The sequence below is a fragment of the Lonchura striata genome, chromosome 10, assembly GCF_050655825.1.
Source record: "Lonchura striata isolate lonStrDom1 chromosome 10, ASM5065582v1, whole genome shotgun sequence".
Lineage (NCBI taxonomy): Eukaryota > Metazoa > Chordata > Aves > Passeriformes > Estrildidae > Lonchura > Lonchura striata.
The window spans coordinates 10,514,731-10,531,597 of NC_140712.1; the positions used below are offsets into that span (position 1 = coordinate 10,514,731).

The window sequence follows — 16,867 nt, forward strand, 5'->3', positions numbered from 1 at the left end:
GTGCAAGTGCTCCAAAGTCACCAGCCTGGCCTTCTCAGCAACAAAGCAAAACCAAATGGTGCCATTCTGAGTTTGGTTTGAATTGTTTTCTATTAGTTTTTTAAAAAATCAGTCTAGCTGACAAAATGTGTGGGCAATGGGAAGGAAGCCTCACATATAACTTCTGTGTTGATTTGATCTGTATTTTAATGGATAAATAATCATAATCTAATCATCAAAATACATAATATATGACTTAACACAGAACTTTCAGCATGTTTACATGAACAGGACAGGTTTTAAGATACTTCATTATTTTCAGTTCTTGAGTAACTGTTGTTCAGATAACAGCATGTTTTGCCACATTAATCAAGCTGTTTATAGAAGCAAGTTTTGTTTAAATAAGTAGATACTGTTTAGCTTCAGAGTACTGAATACTAGATGCTGTTCAGCTTTCTTCATAAAGTAGTTCAACATGAAGTGTAGAAGATACTAAACAGTGTCCTTGAGAGTTGTTTTAATATATTTTTATTATAAATAAATTTCACAGATGTGAAATGCTTCCCTTTGGAATTTGGGCATAAAGAAGGTGAAAAAGTCACACTCCACCCTCTAAAATGAGTAAAGGGAGCCTGAGCAACTCTGGGTGAGATTCTTGGTGTGCTGCAGACACTGCTGGTTCTCATCTGTGGCTTGTGGGCCAACAAGTTGAGCAGTTGTCCTACACAGTGTCGCAAGCTGCAAGATGAGGAATAAACAGACAGGAGTGTGGAGGGAGCTTAGTGCCATGAGCTCCTGTTCATCTCCACCTCCACACTGCCTGGCCTCTCTGCACTGTGTGAACTTGTCCACAGGAGCCAGGGAGGCAAAGCGAACTTAACTAGCAGCATTTTAAAAGATCATTCACTGAACAGGGTCAGGTGTCACAATCCCCACTGCACAAATGCAACCCATTGCAAGCAGTAACTCTCTTCATCTCAGTGAACAACTCAGTGTTGTTACTTATTTCCATGTGGTACAATATGAATGGAGCTCTCCCTTGTTGATTTTGCTCAAGCAAGAAAGAATACAAAAAAAGAAGCAAACCACAAAATACCCTAAACACCTTGAGGTCATGGTCTTTTTGACACTGTCTCTTGATTGACTGTTCTCTTGTCAAGGAGGAGCTCTCTTTCCTGAGACTGACTGGAGTACAATTTCTGACGTTACTCAGTGGAATCTTCTGGTGTTCTGTGGTTAGACCTGCTGCACTTGTGAAGAGGCAGGGAGCTCCCCAGCAGGTCACTTCTGCAGCAGCTGATGTGAATTTAGCCAATTCTCTGAAAGGGCAGCATGGAGAACGAACATGGCAACGCTTATGCTGCATGATTGTTGGTGGTCTTCTTTTATTGCATTCAGCTGTACCTTACCAGCCATACAGGGCTGGCCATAATGACTGTTGTATCTGTGGATTTTGTAATCTTCAATTTTTTTATCCTTATGATAATTCTGTGAGGTTGTGCTGTTATACAGCTGTTACTTATAAATTCTTGGACCACATAGGTAAAATACAATTCAGAGGCTCAAAACATTATCAGTAAGAATTTTACATATGCCTGAAAAATCAGCCTTTCTAGCACATGAATGCTTTTATATCTGAGCACTGTCTCAAGGAATCTCTGTATGGCCAGAAGATGAACAGTTCAGTTGTGTCTGCTCAGTCTCCAGGATGGAGTTTAGCTGATGCCACACCTTCAATCATGGGCAGGGAGCTCATGATGTGGCCCAATAAAACAAGCATTTCCATCTCTGACTTCCACAAGGCCAGCATATAAGAAAACGTAATTTCTCTCACTGACATATGGGCAAAAATAATTCCTCATCTCTGTACCTGAGTGTTTCCATCTGCAAGCCAAGGTTAATAGGGTTTCCATTGAGTCTCTTGAGAAATTTATGCATCACCTTGACTGTTACTTTCCCATAAAACATCACCCTTAACCCTTCTGTTTATGAAGCATGAGAATGTTTGAGAATATCTGTGGACTGGTAACTAAAGAGGGATTTAACCATTTATTTATTTAGCATACATAAAAGAGAGTTGTTTGGATTTTCTTTAAAATTACCTGATTAGAAAAAATATATGGTAATTTACATATGGCAATAACTGCTGACATCAGCATTAAAACATCTTAAAGTAAGACGTATGGTAGTTGAAGAATAATCCTGTCAAGTAAATATCCACAGCATTGGCAAATTATAAGAATATGCTCTATGTATTGGTGTAAGTACCACAGTACTCTTTTATTTGACCTCTGACATTCTTGCCTCACTCTCCCTAGCTTTATTGTCTATCTCAACTTCAGTATTAGTAGTAAAACCCTGGTTTGTTTTGAAAACTCTGGTGTAAACTTGGTGTAGTAGAATGTTCAGTTTAGAGTTAATTACATCCTAGCAAAATGACTCCAAGTGTGTTCTTTTACCCTATGTGCTTAGGGGGAACAAATGTTCTTCCCATTTTATTCTCAGGATTTCTGTATGGCATTAGTTCTTCCTGTTAGTTGTATCTGTGCCTATTCTTGTGGAAATACAGGACTGCAATCCCAGCAGAGTGGTGTGCACTGACCAAAGTCCATAAGGGTACTTCCCTAGTAGTTCTCTAGATCCAAAGTCATTTGGCTTTGGGCTTTGGGCTCTGGTTCAGGCTGTGCTGAGCTTCTTGTTCCATGTTGTAAACATCTAAAAGATGGATTGAGGGCTACAGTAATTCCCACAGTAATTACAGCATCATGCTCACTCCTAGCATGGTGAAGCTAAATTCATTAAGTCATTACCAAAGAAATGGTTACGTGTGATGGATGAGCTAATTTGTTTCTGAGACATGGTTCATAGACCATTTTCTTAAAAGCAGTTCCAGAAACTTGTTGGATTGCTTATTAGATAGACATATGTTTAAATGACTTTACCATGAATTTTACACCTGGAAATACTATTTTCCCTAGAAACTAATAGTTTACAAAATACTTTGCTAATCATGTTTCATTATCAGTATCCATTCTTTTGATTTGCTTGATTTTTTTTTCACCTTTGCTTTTTGAAGTAATAATTCTCTTATTGAATTGTAATGGATGTATTTTTATCACTAATGTAAATGCTCTTTCTTCTGGCTCAGTGAGTTTAGCTCCTTTTCTGAGGATTTTAATATTTGCTCCAAACATGCTGAGCATATAAATGGAGCAATGGATTTAGAATGCAGGTAGTTTATACTAGAATGTATTGAAAGGTAGTCACAAACAACAGAAAAGGAGGAAATAAAGATATAGTAAGTAAAATAAGTCACACTAATTGTTTTGTAAATCATAACAGTCATTATATAAATAGATTTTTCTTCTACAGGCTCCCTTGGTTTTCCTATCTCTTCATGGCAATTTTATAAGGGTCTGAATTTTTAAGTGCTCTGATGTATAATAGGGCACAGGAATGTGTTCCAAGACTCATAAAATCTTTAATTAAAAGAATGGAAATTCTTGTAAACTCCTGGTGGTTGCCTTTAAGTGATAGCACTCCTTAAAACACTTTCCGCTCCCCTCAGCCTGTGAGATTATCTTGCACTTTGTTACAGCACTGTTAGGTTCTGCCCATGGATGATGTACCCATTTTAGGGAAACAAGCTGATTATTAGAATTCCCTGGCTTTTCTGGAAGGGAGACCTGGCACACAAAAGAGACTCTGCTGAGTAACTAAACAAATGCTTTGCTGTTAAAAGTTGAAATGGCATTTCGTTAGCAGCTTTCCTGCAGGCACTGCTGTACGTGGGTTACTGGCAGTGCTCACCAAGCTGTTGCTCAGAGCCTCGGAGTCCAGAGTTGGGGGCACTTGTGCAGCCATCAGGAACATAAAACAAGTATTCAATGCATGGTGGAAAGACAGTGGCCAGAAGAGTACTGGTATGTGACACATATCCCTGTCCTTACTTGATCTGTAGCTTTCTCCATTTTTCCTTCAGTATCACTTGCTGTTCATGGCAGCCAAAACGACAGCAGCAGGGATCAATCATCCTTCACTGGTGTGTAAGGACCCAAGGGCACCAACACAGCAATTATATCACTGACAGCAGCTACATTGCTTCTCTTTAAAGAGCCCTGCTAAATGAGACACATGAAAGTGAAGCATGAGAGAGAATTAAATTAAAGGTTTGCCTGTGTATGTCATTGCCTGAAGCTGTCGATCTGTTTCTTCATGGGTTACAGGTATTATTTTCCCAGCATGTGGGTTGTGAGGAAGGTTTTATCAAGAGACAGAAGTTTTTGACAAATTTCCACTCCTACCTATTTGGCAGTCACAGGAGAATGAGGTGAATTAGGAGTCAGTAAATTAATCCTTCTACCATAACTGCTTTTTGACTGAAGCATATGTTTACCTACATATTTAATGAGATTTCTTCCCTAAATGTCATGATGATGGGAATAAATCCTCAAACATTTTTGACTTCAAGACAAATCCTTTTGTTATTCAAATTCTTAATCAAAATGAAAAGTTTTTTTTTTTTTAAAGTGCTGACTAATATCACAGGTAGATGATAATGTATAGTAGGAAGCTTGGTATTTAATATAAAATTGCCTCCTTGCACCTTGGAAATTGAAATTACAGAAGCAATGCTAAAAGCATGTGGAAATGTTGCGTTTTGATCCCAAACAGTTAATAGATTTACCATAAGAAATCACCGCCTCTGAGGAAAGGGCTCTTCTTTCTATTAATGTAGTTATTTCACTATACATTTCAAATGAGCTTTAAGTAACTGCTGCAGAGACAAGAAAGCCACATTTGATAACATTTGGTGTGTGGAGGATGTATTAACATCTGTATATGAATAGAATGTCTGCAACACGTGCTGGACTCTTGCTTGTAAGTACTTGAAAACTGAGATTTATTTAGTGCTCGAATGAGCAGGTGATAGTGAAGCATTGTAGCCAGGGGCACCAACTGTTTTGATGTTGTTAACTACGAGCTGGTATCCTCTAGAAAAGCACAAGGACACAGACTAACTATATAAATAACTTTTCTTATTTCCTCATTAAATGGAAGATTCTTGCTGAAATGGAAGAATTATCTTGTTGGAGCCAATGCATTAAACTGAAGATCCTTTCTTTAAACATTTCCTTAAATATTTTGATAATGAGAACTTCAGGCACAGATTCTCTTGGTGATGTGGAGGAACTGAAGAGAAGAGGTGATACGTACATGGTGCCCAGGTGACACAGAGGTGATGAGTGCATGGTGCCCAGGTGACACAGGTGATGTATCCTTGGTGCCCAGGTGACACAGAGGTGATGAGTGCATGGTGCCCAGGTGACACAGGTGATGTATCCTTGGTGCCCAGGTGACACAGAGGCGATGAGTGCATGGTGCCCATGCAATTGAGGATTGCTCTCATGTACTCTGCTCATGACATGAGGTGGTTACAGTGTCATTTGCTGTGTGACTGCATCTCATCCTTTTGAAAATTTTGAGGATTCAGGTGATTGTTCAGTACTTCAAGGTTAACTCTTCAGTGTTTTCCCAAGGATTTCTGTTATCCTGAGCATTTACCAAATGCTTGTAATGGATTATGTTTGTTGAGGTGCTTGGCTATTGGTGATGAACAGTGCATTACCAAAGAAACCAATAATTAGGAAGGATCAACACAAGAAATAGAAATATTTCTTCAGCTGCTTTATTATGGTTCAGGAAATGAACAAAGCTAAACCAAAGCAAGATGGTAAGCATTGGGTCATTGTGGTAGTGAAAGTAAGAAAATTCCTAATGCATCCAGCTGTCACAATGTCGCTATTGGGCATTATCTCTACTTAGACCATGTCAGCAGAGGCTGCCTTGTGTCCTGCCACTTCTTTCTGAATGGCCACCACTTCTGATTTTCAGATGAGAGTGCGAAATACTGGGAATGACAACTAATGCCATGATGTTTTATTTGTAATCATAGAAATTGGTTTCGAACCATGTAAAAATGGTTAATAACTAAGTAAAACCATGCTTAGGATTCAGTTTAAGGTAAACAGTAATAATGACTTGTTCAGAAGTAATTAAAAAGTTTTAGAGGTACTAACCTCCCTCTACATAGGTGGATCAATACTGAGAGGTTTTAAAGGAACCTCTCAGGTACAGTTCTAGTCTCTTCTTTCTTACTCCTGACAAATTACCTAACTGTCACACTATTTTAAGGGTGTTAATAAATGTTATTTCTTATGTGTGGGTTTTTCCTGTCCATCATTATTGCTTTAGTAGTGGATACATTGAATCATTTGGCATCTTTCAGTTTTGTCATTCTCACTGCAGTATATTCCTCTTGTGACAAATGGGCCATCTAGTTTTTTATGAATTCCCCAAAGGCAATTTTAGGAAAGAAGAATCTCTAAATATCTGTTTATAAGACATTCAGTGCACTGAAAAAGTGGGAGTTGCTTGAAAACTCGAATTCATTTTTCCATGTTGTCAGAAGCCAGTATTGATGCACAGAAGTCCATTAGTCCTTGGAAAGAATGGCAGTTGGTGTAGCTCCAGCTGTATATGCAGCCTTTCATTTTAAGAATTGATTGAGAGCAGATGAGATCAAAAGTTACCATCTGCAGCTGTTTCTAGCTGCTAAATAAGCATTAAGGACCTGGTGAAGCTGTATTTTAGTGAAGAATAAACACTACAGAACTTGCAAGTAAAAATTTCAACGTTAATAGTACTGTAGCACTGGTCTCACTCAAGTTTCAAGTTTTGGGTTCTTCCCTGTGTTGACGAGAAGGCTGGGAATGACTAGTGAGCAAGTTAAAATTCACACAACTTCACATCTTCCTGTAATTACAAGATAGTTCTTGGGGAACAAACTAATGGTGCTAGAAAAATGGTGCTCCAACTTCTGCTTCAAGTCAGAAGGAAATTTCTACTTCATTTTAAGCAGTTTGGCAATATTTTATAAAATAAGATGTGAATGCTGTTAAAACATTGTTTGCTTTGGGAGGATTTGGCCAAGGAAAGTAAGGAAATGACCTGAAAAATAATCAGCCTTGTGGAAACTACTGCAGACTTCATTAGGGAGACATTGCAGGGAAGCAAGTGGAGGATCACCACTGGGAATGTCAAGGTGAAGTCTTGGCTCAGATAAAGATTCTGAAAGCCAAATTGTCACTGATTTAAAGCTGTCATTATTAGGGTTTTGATCTCAATGACTGAAGATTTAGGAAAGATGTCATTAGCCAAATCGTGCTGCCTTGATTAGATGCAAATTTCCCTATGTGCATTGTACAAATATCTGTACAATGTCTGAGTTGTAAGTGCATTGGTTGGGAGGATCTGGAAATAAATGTGGTATCCTGCAACATAAGGAATGAAAAAAACATCTGGTGTGGGACATTGCTAAAAATAACAGGAGCTTACTAAAGTCCGTGCAAGTCCTTTTAAATTTTAGAATAGAGCTAAAATTCAGTAGACATGCTGTCCCTCTTTCATTTGTAAAAGTCCTGCAGTTTAATAAGTTTCTGATTTTTATGAATTTATTTATTAAATTACATTTTAATGATAAAAAACTTTAATAACATCTGCCATTACTTGCTTTGAATCTATGAAAATATTAAGCCTTTGTCTCAGGGATCACTTAGCACTTTTAATACATTATTCACTCACTGAATTATAAAAATTAGAGATAAGTAAAAGGAGTTAATTTTTATCCAAATAATTATATGATAATTACCTGATAATTACAGATAATTATCATACAATTACCTCTGAGACACCATTGCTGGGCTGCTTCAGAAGATCAGAGTGATGCTTACCAGTGTATTCACATATACATATAAATGCAATCATTGTGTCTCATTGTGGTCTCTATTCTTTCAGCATAGTATCCCATTTTAAAAAGACTTCCTGACTCAGACAAAGAATAGAGTTTTTCACTCATTTTTATATTACTTGTTATTGACAAGGTGTGTCAATAACAGTATTCATTGTGTCTGTGAGACAAGTGAACATGAACTGCTATTTTAACTGTATTTTATGGCATCTTCTGGATAGAAGGTGTAATCTAGTATTGCTCCTGAGTTAAGGAGACACCATTTCTAGTGGATTGCAGCCTTGGTGTATATCCTTGGTGGCTGCATAAAGCCCAAACTACAAACCCCAGTTTGTGAGGTCACATCAGCAGTTGTACAACATGATCAGATGCATGTTTGGATTGCTAGTTGGGTGGATGGAGTTTTCTTGGATTTTGGTTTTATTTTTCTACTTTCATATCTATCCTTTAGGTTGGTTTCTACTACAGATTTGTTGAACCTCTTCATATAAAATGGAAACTGAGGAAACATTATAATTTCTTATCAGGAATCAAACTAAACTTCATGTCCTTGAATCTCTAAAAAGTTTAACTAGATTTTCTTCCTGGTATTTTTATTGTTTTGTCTGGAGAGAAAGGGACAAAATAGGAGTTTTAATAGTCATATTGGAATATAACACTTGAAATGTCCTTGTAGGTAAGGGTGTCCAAGTTCCTGTTTCAGGTCACCTTCTCTTATCATCTTTCTTATGACAATTTCCATTTTCCTTCCTGTTATATTTTCTTCTATCCCTGAAGGTTCAGAGATAAGTAGTTAAATTTAGGAATACACTTTTTGTTTGGAAAGAAAACTGAAAAAGTTGCATAGTTTGAATATTTGACAATTTCCCAGAAAATGTGTAAGATCATGAAGTTTACAATAGTAACAAAGAGAAAAGGAAACCTTCAGATATTTTGGGATGTTTTTTTCTGATTTGGAATGTCATCAGAATTGTTCTGTCAGCTTTAGTTACATCTATGCATACCTTAATTTCAGCTGCAGCTGCTTCAGTTTTGATGGCACAGGCTGACCCTCTTAGCCTTGTCGTGTATTGCCTTGTACCATAGGGATCTTTTATTATCTGGTTAATGAAATATCTCCAATAAAGCTTTTCTGACATTGTGGCATTAAGAACTGATAGTTTCTGTAGGGATGTTCTAACAGAGGTAAGATTGGCTTGTGCTGTCAGGTGTTCCTGATGGACTTCTAATAGGATCCCTGTTTCCTCCTTTGTCTCCTGTTCTCCAAAACTGTGGTACCTGTCTCAAATGCATAGGGAAGCTAGTTAACTTTTCCAGGGTGTTTGAAACTGGCCAGGTCTTAAAACTTCCCACTGACTAGTTGCTGTTCTGCCAGTATGTTTCTTGTCTTTTCTTATGCTTAAGAAATAGGAAGCTTATGGTTGAGTTTTCACAAAACACTACTCAGCTATAGATACTCTTCCTTGTAAACTCTGCTTCATGAGAATAGACCTTTTCTCATCTATTAAATAGGGATACACAAAACTTTTAGATGGTAGAATGCCTACAAAGAAACTGTATGTCATGACTCTCTGGAAGTTATTTCCATTTTCAAGTCCACCATGCCATTCACTTCTGAGATGTTCTATTCACTTTGCCATCTAAGGTTCATCTGGAAATCCTAAGGTAAAATAAGGGAGTCCCAAGGCACAGAGCAGCATCAAAGTGTCCACAAATGGTCTTAAAAATTGCTGGTGTCACTAATCCCTTGTTAGATATAATGAGGCCCTAAAATTTCTTTTTGAATTGCCTTCATTAACCTGAATCCTGTGTAACTTGGAGAGGCAGATTTTAAATGTCTTTGTTAACATAGCAGGAGAGGTTATTACAGGTTAATCCCTGAAGCATGACAGTTTTTATGCAGCCATAAATTTATTTGTGTACATTAAAAATACAAATGGTTTAAAGTTCAGCCCTTGCAGTCTGTCTGGAGCTTAACTCAATGCACAATCATGGCACATTTCCAGGTAGTGGTTGTGCCAGGCTACAAGAGTTGGTTTCCCTGTAGTGGTGAAGCTGAAATCATCTGACTCCACATAGCTGAAGTCAGTTTACTGTTGAATTGGCAGCAGTTGTGGTCAGGCTTCAGTTGTAAGAAAATGCTTTATTGCTTCCAAGTTTCCCTTTCAGCAAAGAACACTTATAAGACCATAAAACTGTCTGTGTCTTTCTAAGATCTATCATGGCAGCCTGGTAGAACAGCATGTATTTTTTATTTGAAGAGTTAGTGTTTTCTAGTTATGTAGAAGGCTTAAGTAGCAATATTTATTTGTCCTCTGACTTGTTTCCTGTTATCCTCTGTCCCTTCTGAAATGCACTGATCTGCATCGACAACAGGGAGAGTTTAATTCCTCTACTGGTTTTAAAACAGCAGGAGATGCAATTGATGGGAATATCTGCTGCAGAATAGTTCAGCACTTGCCAAAAAGAAAAGGAGGAAAGTGCCACAGAGGTTTAAACCAACACTGTGTGAAGTGGCACAAGGTGATACCTCAGTGTTAATTTCCAAGATAAATTCCATCCCCACTGCTTTTGTGTGTACTAACTCTGCCTGCAAATCCATTTGCAGGACCACTGACTTTACAAATTCTATTTTTGCTTGCCTTTGGCCACATTTTTAGTTAAGTACAAGAGCGGCATAACATGTTATCACACATGGCTTCTGTCTCAGATGTGTTTGTTGGCTTTCAGATAAACCTGACATAAATCTTTTGGAAAATAAAGTGTGTTGTTGATACATTGTTGAGAATGGTTTTTCTTGGTTTTTTACAGGTGCAGAACAGAGAAAACTGATGAAAGAACTTAAGGTGTTAGATTGTTTTGTTAGTGGTATGTCATTCAGTCTTATCAAGGTCTTAAGCTCAAGTTGAATAAAAGTATTCAGTTAATATATCAAAAGTTGAGTTTATATAGGTTGGAAACCTACTTATAAATTTGAATCTAAACTTAGAAGCTAAAAAGGAGGGGGAAGGAAAACATTCAGAAAAATTAAAATTAAGCACGACATTTAAAATGCAGTTCTGTGTAATGTCAAAGAGTGGCTTACATGGGTTTAATCAAATAATGCTTCATTGTAAAGCTTTTAAATGTTTCCCTTCTGTATGGACTAGTTTTCACTCTTTACCCCACATCTGTTTTCTCACAACACTGATTGTGTTTAGGACTGTCCAAATCTGAGAACACAGACCAAATTCACACAGAGTGCATGTACCTATGTGTCAGAGAAAATATACTTATTCAGGCAAGTGCAAGCATGCTGGGATGCCTTGAAGACCCAGAATGGACATGTCACAGCAGTGATACTATGTCTATAAAGTAGCAAAGTGTTGTATTTTCTACAAAGCATTTCTTTGAACCTAAATTTTCTAGAGGGGCTATGGGACATGCTGAAGAATAGGTTTTCATTAGTTGTCATAGATTCTCATGAGTTTTCAATAGGACATCTATTGATGAGGTTTTAAGCAGAGCTTCCCACTCAAAAGATACACAGGTCTAAGCAGAGATGCATGTTCAAGAAATCATTGCCTGCCTTCTTTTGCAGAGAAGCTTTTATTCTAGGTCCTAGATTTTTTTTTCTCATGATTGCTATGTTAGAAGTTGTACTTAAAAGCTTTAACTACACACACAGTTAGTGTCATCCTGGTCACTTAAGTCTTTCAAATTGTCATACAAGCCTTTCTCTCTTCCTTTTGTTACATGTGTTCTACAACCTAATGTAAGTAATATGAAATTATTAGGATGCTCACTGGTATATCAAGGTAAGTTTAGATTAGATAGAAGAGAGAGGTTCTTCCCAGTGAGGGTGGTTGAACACTCTCCCAGGTTGCCTGGAGAAGCTGTGGATGCCCTGTTCTTGCAAGTGTTCAAGGCCCTGTTGAATGGGGCTTGGGACAGTGGAAGGTGTCCCTGCTTATGGCAGGGGGGCTGGAACTGGATCATCTTCAAGGTCCCTTCCAACTCAAACCATTCTATGTTTTTGTGTTTTAAAGTAATTTATGATCTTCATGTGTGGAAACATGAGCTACTTACATGCAGCCATGACTTTCACTCACATTGTCCTCAGCTTCCAGAGCCATGGATATTCTGAGCCAAACTCAGTGGTTGTTACCCAGGCAAAACTCCCACTGACTTCAGTGGGAGTTTTGCACAAGTAAAGACTGAAGGATTTGGTTCACCAAACTTAGAACATAAAGTTTTCTATAACCCTACGCTGAATTCCACAGAAGACAGTGGGTGTTTGAAGGAAAAAGGAAATACACTTTTTTTCTACAATAATTTCAGCCCTGTTAATGCTGAAGTTGAAAACATTCCTTTTGAGAAAGCCTAACTTCTAAACTCTGCCAGTATTTTGGACTGGGGATGTTAAGAATTACATTTGGAATTCTTTCTACTGCACTGCCAAGTTTAAAGAGATACTCTTCAATGAATTAGAGTAATTATTAGTATGGTTGGTGTTTTTGTCATGTGGTAACAGGATAGATGTTCTGTGAAATATAGCAGTGTACTTGCTTTTTCTTGCTTTAAATTTTTAAAACAAATATCACAAATACAAAAGCCTTGAACCAAGTCCAGGAAAATTCTGTTTATTTATACAATACAATAAATATACAAAAAGTCCATCTTAAAATTATTAACTGCTTACAACGTGTTTTAAAATCTCCAGTAAAATGCAATTAGAAGAGTTTTCTTCATCACAGTGTTTGCTGCCCAGGTAGCATATGCCCAGATGAGTGTCTAGTTTGTACACAACAGTGCAGAATAAGTACTACATACGGATAAATAAGAATATTAGTGTGTTTCACCCACTTTTCTCTTGTGTTTGTGTCCCATCAAAATGAAAGACACTGCAGAAGCAAGCCTGGAATACTTACATAGCAAAAATGTAGCAGTAGCACCTCCCTAGTTACTCTATAATGGAATTGAGGAATTCCACACTGAACAGGATGTGAGGAATATTTCCTGTGGATCTAGGTTTTATGCTTTCCTGCTCAGAGAGGCTGAGCATATCATAAACGTGGCCTGTTGAAATGTTTCTGTGGGCCAAGGTGGTGATTGATGGGAATTGTATAGGCATGTTTGCTTTTCTAGGATCACTTTATCTGCTCTCTTGGTGGTTAGATTAGGTACCACAGTAGCTCTAATCTATGATGTTCTGCATAGCACTGGAGAAAGTAAAGGAATGTGGAAATGGAACAGGGAAACCTTGACGAAACCTCATGTTGTGAACCCTGGCATCCTGAAACCCTGCCTCTGGATATAAATCCTGTGGTGGATCTGTGGCCCAGGCTGGGAGGAAGGGAAGCCTGCCAGGGAGGTCTGAAGCCATACAGGACTGTAGAGAGGGGGTGGAAGGGCTGGATCCTAAACCACAGATAGTTTCTTCAGCCCTACAAATGTCATTGTTCGTTTTATGCAGTGAACATTACCCGGACTCCTTGTTAAGGTTAGGCAGGCTTTGAAAATTTTGTGTTAGAGCTTCAAAGTGCTGCAAATTTTGCTCTAGGGTATAAAGTAGACTCTTTTTTAGTTCTAGCATCAGGTTTCTAAAGCTCTCTATGATACAACTTTCATTTATACTGAGATACTATGCATTGTATCCAGAATAATGGAAATAATTTTTGGAAGCTAATCATCACAAAGGCACCAACTGACTTAAATAATGTTTTCTTTGAATTCTAATCTACACCTAGAAAATTTTAACAAATATATAGTAAGAAACATTGTGTAGTGACTTTTTTACAGCTTCATATGAAATGGTAGTTGCAATCTGAGCTAAATTCTTCAGAAAGAAAGTATTTTAAATGTAATATGATGAGTACATAATAGGCTTCATTCTGTGGTCTTTATAAAGTTTCCTTTGCCTATATTTTGCAAATCTGTGCTCCTTGCATAAGCTATTTGAATTTCCTGGTCATTGATCCTGCACAGTGTAGTGAAGGAGCAGAGAATTACTTTTCCTCCTGTCCTGTTAGCTGTGGGCTTGAATATCTATTTGGTCTTAAGCTGCAGAGCACACAGAGGTGGAAACTCTTGGCTCTGCTTCATGTACAGAGCATGGAGGAGTGGAAACTTCTGGCTCTGCTTCATGTTAGTTTGCACTTCAGGCAATTTATTCAGCACCACTGTTGGATCACAGAATCTTTGCTGCTAGCATGCCATCTTGGTAGTCTGACAGGTACAATGGTCCCCACTACCACACAGCTCACTGACCTTCACTTCTTGAGCAGGAGAGACATTGGCAGAAACTCATCTGCTCCAGGCCTGCAGAGGTCTGGTGAATTTTAAAGCTGTCAGGCAGAACTTTCCAATGAAGAAGTATCTCACATTGTAACTGTCATTACTAGAAGCACTGCTGTGCTTTATCAGTGTGAAATGACAAAACAATGTAAAGACATTTTAACTGAAAGTTTCTTGTAATTACCTCCACTAGTAGCGATTGCGTTGTCTTTGAGTTGTCATTTTTACATAACACACCCATTGTTTTTAAACTGTTATAAAGAGAAGCAAAAGAGTGAAATCTGTGTTAAAAGCTATATTAGATTTCCATAAAGAATGAGGCTATCAGGCCAACCACATCTCTCAGTCAATGGGCCTTACTGTTCAGGAAGCAAAGATTAATACTCAGCAGTGCTTGCCAGGCAAAACAAATTGGATGTGCAGTCAATTCTGCAAATTGAGAGGACAGGTCTTGAAAAATTATGTGTTAATCCACAGCCTTAAAATCAAGACTCTTCCATAGTCCTGACAAAACTCAGAAATGTGAGATAACATATTTTAAAATGAGCTGCAAGTAGAATGAGGGTAGGTGAGATGCTTTGTGTTGTCCTACTTTGGCAAGACTGAAGTAGTGATTGATTTAATGTCAGAATAATATACTTAAGGATCTAAATGTATTATAATTCTTACTTTAATTATTTTAAATTGCAATTGGTTTAATTCCTGATATAAAGGGTTCAATTATTTGCATTTACTTAACACAGATTATTCTTGCACACAAAACCTTTTTTCAATCTAGCATTAAGAAATAGTCTGTATTTCAAGTTGCCATGTGTCTTCCATATATTTAGTGATTTTTTTCTAAAAAACATGAATTATGATTATAGTTGGTGTTATAATTATATGGTCTCTTTCCAATTAACAGTTTTAAGCCTTTACTGGCTTTTAACAGAGCCAGGAAAACTGTTTTCAATTGATGATTTGGTTTAGAACTGATGGATAGTAAGTAATAACTTGTGAGTAATAATGGATTTTCAGCTTCATTAAAGATAAAGAAAAGTTTTAGAATTCTAGAAAGCTTTCCAAATTTATCCAGCAAATCAGAGGTTTTGTAAAAGTAGCAAGAAAATATGGCTTACTATGGACCTTTGCCTACTTCTCCCTGGAAATTAAGGTAATAAAACTGTACAGTGGCTTTTGTCAGTGGTTTTTGTGTTTAAATCTCAAGTCACATTGATTTTACCACTGGCACAAGACATCCCCACGTCACTCTGAAACACCAAGACGTATCTATCCAAGGACTTTGGCTGGGATCACTTCTGTGCAAGGTGGAGGGCAAGGAGTGCCCTCTCCAGTCCTCGCTGTCTCCTGGGTTGGCTCTTGCTTGTGAGGAGGACTTGGGGATTTTGGCTGAATTTGTCTAACCTTATAGTTAGGAGTGACTTTTTGACTCATGAACTCGCTCCATAAATCCAAAGAAGAGTTGCAGGGCATTGTCCCCTTTTCTTGCTCATGGTAACTTCATGGTAATGGTGCTTGCACCTGTTGCAGCAACAGGAGCAGGAAGGGTGAATGTGACCTGCTGTAACACCCAGCCCTCCTGCTCCTGCCAGAGTGCAGAGCTGTGATGCACTGGCTATCTGATCTGGACATGAACATTATGTTTCTCAATTGAATTGCAATGAATAGTGTCCCTTGTTGGCAGCACATGCCTTTTCTTTTAAACTGTTGCTTGGCTGTTCTGGAGCTCATACATATTTTCATCCGCAACAATCTGAATATTTTTGGTACAATTCTGTACCTAGACTTCTGTGTATTTTGAAGATGTCAGTCAGTGTTATGGCTTTACATCTGCAAATATTATGATGATGCTCTGTGTCTTACTGTCTTTTGGAATACTTCAATAAGCTGCTTTTGTAACTTTTTTTTTAGTGTATTCTCTAGACATAACTGTAATCTAACTAATGAAAAATGGTTCAGAATTCCTTATAGGAATAGAATGACTCGTCAACTATCAACTGGCATCAGAATGGAGACTAGTCTGCGCAATCTGCTTTCTTGTTAAATTCTCTCATTGTATCCTCTGTTCATCTGATTACTAAGCTTCAATTGACTGCTTTACTTTCAAACTGTTTTTCCTCAGCCAGCACTGATGTCTTTGCAATCTGCTGTAATTTCACAGCCAGTCTGTCGTCACTAAAAATACAGTTTGGTAGTATTATGTAATATAATTTTCCTTCCTTTATGCACTTCAAATAGTTTCCACTTACATAAATTTTATTAAAACAACATCGTACTATCAGTCTTTTGTTTCAGCTCTGGAGTTTAATTTGTACTGAACTATCAGGCAATTTTTCCAAGTTTTGTATTTATTTTGCTAATGATATGTATGTTAAATGTAGATGTAAGTAATATAAATGCAGTCTGGAATGTTCATATGGAAATATATTTATTCTTATGCAATAAGTTGCCTGTATAACATGGCTGCAGACACATTTGGATAATAAAATGCCTGATTAGAGCATTGGTTTTCAGCAAATTGACAACACCTTGTTGACAGCAATTTATATAGCCCTTCAGGGATTTTGGCACAAGGGGATATTGCACATTTTGATAGTGGTCCCTTATTATTTTAAAGACTAGGGAGGGCATTATCCTGTGACTCTCCAGTTCCAACGTTACGTAAAATAAAACTGCCTAGAAATTGTTCTGGTGGACTGTTTTGTTCAGGTGAATCTTAGAGAAGGAAAGATCCAGGTTGTGTAGAATTGTACTCTGTAATGTTTTTGAAAACATTACTTGCACTTTAGTCCTTCTCCTTAT

The 16,867-nt window shown here is 37.6% G+C and overlaps 1 protein-coding gene across 3 annotated transcripts in view; it reads left to right on the forward strand.

The window, feature by feature from the left end:
* The window catches only part of THSD4 (thrombospondin type 1 domain containing 4), a 241,699-nt gene that overhangs the window by 147,917 nt on the left and 76,915 nt on the right, over nt 1-16,867 (forward strand). The gene's annotated exons all lie outside the window — the stretch shown is intronic.